The 8379-nt window shown below is 62.1% G+C and overlaps 1 protein-coding gene across 1 annotated transcript in view; it reads right to left on the bottom strand.

Annotated features, from left to right (window-relative positions):
• Positions 1 to 8245, bottom strand: part of BIRC7 (baculoviral IAP repeat containing 7) — a 14006-nt gene extending 5761 nt beyond the window's left edge. Inside the window, exons 1-5 of the mRNA XM_034640156.1 lie at positions 3197 to 8245; positions 2766 to 2855; positions 1571 to 2371; positions 1339 to 1472; positions 1101 to 1210 (exon numbers count right to left, since the gene is read on the bottom strand). The gene's annotated coding sequence lies outside the window, so the exon portion shown is untranslated. The remainder of the gene's footprint in view (positions 1 to 1100; positions 1211 to 1338; positions 1473 to 1570; positions 2372 to 2765; positions 2856 to 3196) is intronic.
• Positions 8246 to 8379: the final 134 nt, after the last annotated feature.

Consider the following 8379-nt stretch of genomic DNA (forward strand, 5'->3'; position numbering starts at 1 on the left):
GAACTGGAAGGAGGTGGGGGGGCCTGGGGTCTAACCCAGGTTAGACCTGGCCAGGCGCCTGCCCCAGTGGCCCTCACTCACCTTCCACGTGGGGCTATATGCACTGGGCCACAGACATAGCCACCAGGAGCCTAAGCTCCTGTGTTCCAGCCTGCACCCCTGCCTCATGTGCCAGGGATGGGGGCTGCCACCCCCTCCCCGAGGAAACCCGTCACTGTCCTGGTTGCACCAGCAACGTGGCCCCGATGCTGCCAGGGTCCCAGACAGTCCCTGAAATCTTCTATCAGAGGCCCAGAGCCACTGGGTTCCCTGCAGGAAATCCCAGTAAAGGGTGTGGCTGGACAACCAGGCAGCAATTAGCAGGGCAGCTGCACCCCCTTCTCCGCCCCCTCCTGGCTCCTGAAGGCAGAGTGGCCTGGAGAGAGGGGCGGGGGACAGCTCGGGGGCTGTGGGGGCTGGACCCCAGATGGGACCTCTCAACACATCGGTCTCAGGATGCGCGGCCTTTGCCCCACCCGTGCTCCTGCCCGGGATGCTGACGCCTCCTTACCTTACCTTTGGGGGCGTCAGCAAACTCCTGAGGGCGCCTGCCCCAGCGTCCTTCCGGGAGCTTTCGTCAGGGGTCTGCCCCCTGCCCCTGCCCCACCTCCACCCTCAGACAGATGGGGAGGTGGGTACCAAGTCTCCAGCCTGCTTTTCCCTCAGAGGAAAGCCTGCAGCCCCCAGGTTTGCTGCAGACGCTCTGGACTTGGGGACTGGACAGGCCCGGGGCCCTCCCAGACGGCCCTGGCTGCAGGGGCGTCTTCCCCTGGGGGCCCCTCTGTGGTCTATTCCCTCTGACCCCACCTCTTTGGGGCTGGCTCTCCCTCAATTCTGGAAATCCCAAACATGCATAGTTTTGCTAATTACAAAGTGGAAGGATGGAAGGGGCTCTGAAAAGGGGGTTTGCTGCCTGAGCTGAGGGGCACCTCCCCTCCACACCCAGGGGCAGATGTTCCGCAACCCCCCCCCTCCCTAGAGTGGGTCTGCATAGAAAGGCCTGCGGGAGCAGAAGCCTGCCTGGCCCCGGGGGCTGGACGGGCTGGAGACTTGGTACCCACCTCCCCGTGCGTCGGAGTGGGGGCGTGGAGGGGGCCGGACGGCTGACCTCTGAAGAAGAAGGAGGCCTGGTGTCCACTGCCTTGCTCATCTGCACCCATGTTTGAAATTCCTGAAACAAAGAATTATCCGTGAGTTGCTTATATATAATTAAAGGGAAACACGGAGGTAAAAATAGCAATCACGTGCTTATTCTGGAAGTGTTGAGAATACTGAAAATACAAAGAAAATAAAAGTCACCGTCTGAGCCCACTTGGTGGCAGCAGCCTGGGCTCTGGTCTGACCTTGCCCTGAAGCTCCGCAAGGTGTCAGCGCGGGGCGGGGTGGGCGCTGGACCCCTGCACGTCTCTTTGAAAGGCACTGTGGATCTATAACTGTTTCAAAGTAAGCAACCAAACGCCCATCAGCCTCTCCCAGGAGACGTAAGCGCTCTTCCTGCCCTGCCGTTGACGCCCAGACGTGCTCCGCTCACCCGCCATCTGCGCACGTCTCTCAGTTAACTTTGTCGGTTTTCAGTCCCGAACGATGTCTGTCGATGCCTCCGATGGCTCACCCCTTCGACCTCAGGGATGCTGTGCTTTACCGCGAACTCTCCCCAGGTAAGATGATGCCAGATGGGAGATGGGGCAAGACAGCCCCAGGTCACCAAGACGACCCAGGACCCACGCAGTTTGCTCTTGGAGCCAGACAGGATCCCGCTCTGCCTGAGAGATTCAGAGCCAGCCGGGTTTGGGTGGGAATATCCCTGAATTGAGGCCTGCTCCCCACGAGTGTGAGGGGCTGGCCAGCTCAGCATCGCCACCCCCAGTCCCCCCCTCTCCCAAGCCACGTGCCCACCTGAGAATGTTCTAGCATGGAAACTGTGTGACATGCTGTCCATACAGGCCCTGGCTTTCCTTGGACAGGATTGGGGCCAGGACACCTGGGTGGGCGTGTGGACCTACCGGACATATTCCCCCGGAGTGAGGCTTCTGAGGGCAGGCAAAGGAGGCCAGTCCGCATAAAGGAGGGGGAGGGGGAGCTGAGCCCCACCCCCCCGTGCTTGGCCCAGCCTGCTGCCCAGGCCTGGGGACACCCCATAAACTCCTCTGAGTTGGAGAGGAGTCCGGACTTGCTGTCTGGACAAGTCCTCTCCTGGCTGAGAGAAGGGCTCCATGAACCTTCACTTGGGGGTCCGGAAGCCTGGCTGCCACGGGAGCTCCTAGTGTGACCACAGAGCAAGGATTCCAGGTGACCGCAGAGCACACAAGAGGCCCACAGAGGCTTTGGGCTTCTGAGGGGGCAAGAAAAGGCGTGGGAGGGTGGGACAGAGCCGCTGATGCTGGGACCCCTACTGCCACGTCCACGCTCCATCTAGGACCCCTCTTTGACCCCGTGCCACAGCTGGGCCCCTTGCTGAGGGTGATGGGGGACTCTGTCCTTGCAGCTGCCACCTGCAGAAACCACACACAGGCTCGTGGCTGCCAGCACGATCTCACCGAGCCGGGCCAGCCACAGAGAGGCCGAGGCGACCGGCATGGGAGGGCGAGACCACAGCAGACGTGGTCCTCAGAGCCCACGAGGGTGCCTGGCCACGGTGCCACGCGGACCTGCGGGAGGACGGTGCCGGGGTGGGGTGGGGAGGGAAGAGAGCAAGGGGGATGGGTTTGACCCTGCGTCATTCTCACCGAGAATGCTTCTGTGTCACTCGTCGTCCTTCTTCACCCCTGTGTCTTGAGTTCTCCAGAGCAGACCCCGGGGTGTGCTTTTTGGGGTCACTGCAGGAAGCATAAGGAGGGAGTGGGCAAGTCACTGAAACTGGGGGGTGTCCCTGAGGGGTCACTGCCATGGCAGCCCTGCTGGGGGCCTTGGAGCCTGCGCCCCCCCCCCCCCCCCCCCCCCCCCGCCCCGCAGAGGGCAGGTTGGCTCTGGGGCAGGGGGCGGGAGGGAGCCGCGGGCAGAGCCGCCAGAGGCCAGCAGGTGGCGCATGGGGAAGGTGAGCACCAGGCTGTGGGGCTCACGGGCTTCTCCCCGCCTGCTGAGGATGAACCCGTGAGACCCATTGGACCCCACTGGACCCGCAGCGCCAGGGCGCCCTTGGGGGCCCAGCCCGAATCACCTCAGGCTTTTTGAATCCGATTATTTCCCGGCATGTGTGGGCCCCGGCCTGAGCAGGACGACTGGCCTCTCCGTGAAGACAGCTCCTCGGTACAGCAGAGCCTGGCTTCTTCCTGCCCCTTCCCCAAGCCCAGGTGCCCTCCGAAGCTGAGCCAGGAGGATGGAGGATGGACCGAAGAGATGGCGCAGGGGTTGAAGGGCAAGGAGGGGCAATGAGCCGCAGCCTAGTTGTCCCACCGCCCTGCAAAGCCTGGGATGTCCACTGGCCAGATGTCCCCGGTCCAGCTCTGCTGTCTGCAGCCATCTGGGCATCATCTGGAATCTTGAGAGATCCCATATCTGGGTCCAGATCCCAGCCTACGGGCCCAGGGAATTGGGTTCCGCTTCAGGGAGGGCTGGATCAGGGAGCTCAACCCACCTTTGGGGGGGGGGCTCCAGGGAAAGCAGAGCTGACAGGTTGTACCAGTACACAGGTCCCCAGTTCCCCAACCCCACGCAGGCAGAGCTCAAGGACTGAGCAGATGATGGGGGTGCAAAACCTCTCTCTCTCTCTCTCACTTTGGGTTTTCAGACTCGCGAGGAGAAGGCAGCATTGCTCGGGGCAGGCGTGTTACACTCAGGTCAGGCATAGACCCTGCAGACCAGTGATGACTCAGCTGAGCCCCCAGGTCCCCCAGAGTGAGCGTGAGGTTCAGGGGAGCCACAGGAAGGGAGGGACAGACCACCCAGGAGTGCAGGGCAGGCTTGGGAGAGGAGGTGAAGCAGGGGCTGAGTGTGCCTATCAGAGACTGGGAAGAGCATCACAGGCGGAGGGAACAGTGTGGCACAGGGGGTGAGCCTGTGGTTGGCTGTCGTGGGCACTGGAGGCATTTGAAGGTGCGGGACCCGTGTGGGGCAGGTCGTGGGGACCCTGGAGCCAGCCGGGAGCTGCTAGCAGAGCAGTGCTCGGCTGGTGATGGTCGCTCTCCTCGGGGAGTCTGAGGTCTGGGCCCGGGGTTTGCGCACCAGGCATCGTCACTCTTAGGTGGTCAGGACTCTCAGGTGCGGGTGACAGAAACTCAAAGCTTCAGCAGAAATGAAATGTATTGGTTCCCGTGACCAAAAGCACAGAGCTGGAACACTTCTGGCTTGCCTCCCACTCTGGGCCCTGCCCTCTGCATCGCATTACTTCCAGGCCAGTGTGGCCACTGACAGCTCCTGCATGCACAGCTCAGCACCAGGGGAAGCTCCTCACCTCCAGACCCAGGTCCTGTCCTGGGCTGAGGCTCTGAGAGGCCAGTGAGGCACCCATGTCCAAACCACGGGGCCCAAGGGCAGTCTCCCCGAAGGAAAAGCAGGATGTGCCAGTCCGTGGAAGGGGATGATGCTGGCATGGAAGGAGCAGGCCCACGTGTCACTGGGACAGTCTCTCCAGAACCCCACTGCTCCCCTTGTGGGCAAGGGCTGTGGCAGCCAGCTCGATTCTCCTCCCTGACCCCCAGAACCCCTCCAGAGGCTAGACACCTACCTCCCTGTGCCCTGCCCCAGCTTGGCCAGATCCCAGACCCCTGTCCAGAGCAGGCCCTATTCTTCATTTCTGCCTCACCTGCCCACCCTCCCCAGGCACCTTGTCCAGCCCCTACCCCTGGTTTTCTGGCCGCTGGCTTCTGTGGTCCCCCCTGTTTGTGAACCCCTGGTGCAGCGTCTTCATGGTGCCCGGAGGCCCAGTGACCCGGGCCTGCCCTCAGGGCATTCCACCGCACTGAGCTGGCCGGCGCTTGGCGTTTCAAGCTCTGAGGTCACCATCTTGACGTTCTTGATGCTTTGGTCTTTGAACTTGTGTTTTGTAAAGTGACATCCCATGGAATGATGTGGTGTGTGTTGGGGGTCTGGGGGTCTCCCTGTTCCCCTTCCCCTAGGATGGATTCTCAGCTGCCACTCCACTGTCCTCTGCCAGGTGACCGCTACCACCCCAGTAGTCTGGGTGTGGACATGGAAGGGCACCGAGTCACAAGCATGGGCTTGGGGAGCCTATGAGGGCCTGTGTTCCCCCTCTGAGCACCCCCTGCCCCAGGGAGTGTGACTGTAAGCAGCAGATAGTAAGTACCACAACAGGCCCGGAGGCAGATGGCAGAGGGAAGGGAATACCTCTTCTTGCCCTCTGAGCGAGCCCAGGTGTTCCCCTTGCACAGAGCCAGCTGTGCTGGGCCCTCCTGCGCGGACAGCTGCCCCTGGCTGCCAGGTGAGTGAGCCCCTCCCCGACCGAGCAGTGCCGGGGGCTCTGCCACAACCCGCATCATCTCGTCACCAAGGTCAATGCCACCCCAGTTGGGACAACAGTGTGGGGCACCCCAGTTCCCACTGTCCTATCGCCCACTAGCAGGGTGAACCTGTATCCTGCCCCCACACCTGTGAGACATCTGGGTGACCACTGGCACTGGCTTCGGGGATCGAGAACGCAGAAGAGGCCATTGGCAAAGTGGAGTTAAGATTCTAGAAGCTCAGCTCCTGGAAAAGCAGGGAAGGAGCTGACTGGCAGAGACTGGCATGGGGCTCTGTGCGGCTGGACCCTTTGGGGAAGTCATGCAGAGGGGGTGGAGCCGAGGGTGCCCGCTGAGGACTGGACAGGCTGCTGGGTGCCAGAGCTGGTTCAAGTCCTCCGGCTGGCCGTGGGTTAGCTGTGTGGCCCTGGCGAGCTCTCTAACTTCTGGGAGGCTCAGCTGCTCCAGGCCCCCAGAGCTGCTGGCACCTCACTGGTTTGCTCTCTACCGGTTATCGTGCACCCCCACATGCCAGGCTGTCTGCCCACACTGCACGCCGCAGTGGATACTGGCCAGGTCCAGCCACAGGGAGCTGCCCTTCCAGGGGGCATGCAGGGGCATTTGTGTCCTGGCTCCAAGTCCTAGCCGGCAAGCTGCTGCCCCCCTGAGCATCCGCTCTGGACAGAGCCCCAGAGGCCTTCCTGAGGCCAGACCAGCGCCCCTGCTGTCTGTCTCTGCTCTAATCCAAGGTCACCTGTTTACCTCCATCTGTCTCCCTTCTGGGTCACCGGGCAGCAGCTGGCTCATTCTCTGTCCCAGTGCCTGGTACACAGCAGGTGCTCAGTGAATAAGCTGAGCCACTTTTCAGGGCAGAGACTGCTGCATACCCCCAGCACCCCATGTAAGCAGGTGCTCAGTTAACATTTCTGGAATGAATGACCCAATGAAATATTTAAAAAGAGGAGGTTTCGAATCTGTAAACTGCTGTGAATCACAGGAGGCATGTCAAGATGACTTCCGGGGGTGGGGGGGAGCACGCATCTGGAGAACATGAGCCGGTTTTTTGGGGATGAGGAGCTCCACCGAAAGCTCCATAGAGGAAGGGGATTCCAGGTTAGGAATGAGCTCGGAGTTTAGCCAAGGCGGTAACCAGGGGGTGACTGGGTGCTGCCATGGGTGCTTTCATGACTCACTGGGTAGACAGGTGTCCTTGTTTGCAGGCCCCCTAGGCCAGCTGTTGGGCGAGTTATGTCCAACACCCAGTGGAGAGTTTGCTCCAGCCAGGTGGTCACCTGCACCCAGGGCCGCCAGCCATTAGGCCTCACCCCCCAGCTTGGATGAATCCAAACAGCCTCTTTTGGGAGCCATCTGCCACATCTGACACAGGAAATCCACCTGGGCTGGGATGCTCACTGTAGCCGGAGCCTGAACAGCCCAGAATGACCTCGGGAGGGACGAGGGGGGAGCTGGTGGTCACTGACAGCTTCAGTGAGATCCAGAGCTGTGTGCAGGGGACAGACAGACAGACCCACGTGTACATGTGCAGTCAGGGTGGAGGGCTGGCAGTGGGACTGTGCATGTCTCCCACCTTGTACCTTCGAGTACAAAGACGAGGTTTCACCTTCGCATGAACTGCCCGTGGTGCAAGCGTACCAAGTCCTGCTGGACCTGGATTCATCTGTGGGGCATCACATCTTCCTCTGGGCCTTGTGCCCAGCCTGCCTTTCCCATCCTTAGGTCAGGCACGGCCCCAGAGAGACCCAGTGATGAGCAATGTGGAGCAGTGTTCTACCCCATGGCCCACCCACTCGCCAATGCCATTTATACCTCGTCCTGCAGCCATCAGAGGTGTTGTCTGGTACCCCTGATCCTGGCTGTCCAGCGCCGGTGCAGCCTCTGAGCCTGTCTTGGGATCCCACTATGATCCTAGCAGTCCCCGTCCACCCTGCTCAGGGCAGAACCTGCCTCTTGGCATCCCCCTTGGCCCTGCTTTGGGGAGCCATCCTCTGAGGCCTGCCTGCCTGGCTCCCACCCTGAGCCTGCATTCTAGGCCTCTCTCCTTCAGCAGGACAAGTGCCCAGACCCAGGGCTTGTGAAGGTTACAGGAGTGTGCAGGAGAGAGAGCTGGAAAGGAAGAAGAGACCCATCTGGAAGCCAGGGTGGGAAGGGGCCACGGGGGCTCTGGAGCTGGGAGCCGGTCCAGGCTGGGGGCCCTAGAGAGGGGAGGGGTGGGGATGAGTGAGGACTAGAACTGAACTCCTTTCAGGAAGTCGGAGCCCAGAGGGGCTGTCCATCCCTCAACAGAGACTGAAAGGCCCCTTGCCCCTCCCGGACGAGGGCACAGTGTGGGGCTGAGCCGTCTTTTCCTCCCCGCGGTGAGATCGGGGTCAAGACTCTACCATGCAAACCCGTGATAAACTGGGGAGCCCCCTAGAGACCCAAGAGAGCGCTGGAAAAGCAGGACCCTCAAGGAGGCCCGAGCACAGGGCTCCCCAGGAACAGCTGCCGCAGAAGGCGAGCGCACAGACAAGACTTAGAAAGCCCGGGGGTGCAGTCCCAAAGGCCGCAGAGCTCCACTCAGGGGGCCCCTCTGAGGGACGTCCACGGGGCGTCCATCCCTGCTGAGCTGCTGGGTAGTCTGGGGTCTTTAGGTGGGGATCGTACTCGCCGGCTCAGCTTCTTCAGACCTCAGGGATACGCACAAGACGCCAGGGGCTGAGGCTGCAGGCGCTAGGCCGGGCAGGTGCACGCCCGAAGCGGCCGACCGCTAACCACCGCCGCTTCCCGCTCGGCTCCCCGCGGCCGGGCTGGAGAGGGCACCCACGTGACTTCCTGGGCTCGCCCCGCCCCCGCCGCGCGATACCAGGACCCGGGCGCGAGATCCGTCCCGCCGCGCGATGGCGCGCAGGCGCGGCGCGTGGCGGCCCGTCGGCGCTCCCGGCCC

This window comes from Ailuropoda melanoleuca, chromosome 13, assembly GCF_002007445.2.
Source record: "Ailuropoda melanoleuca isolate Jingjing chromosome 13, ASM200744v2, whole genome shotgun sequence".
NCBI classification, from domain to species: domain Eukaryota; kingdom Metazoa; phylum Chordata; class Mammalia; order Carnivora; family Ursidae; genus Ailuropoda; species Ailuropoda melanoleuca.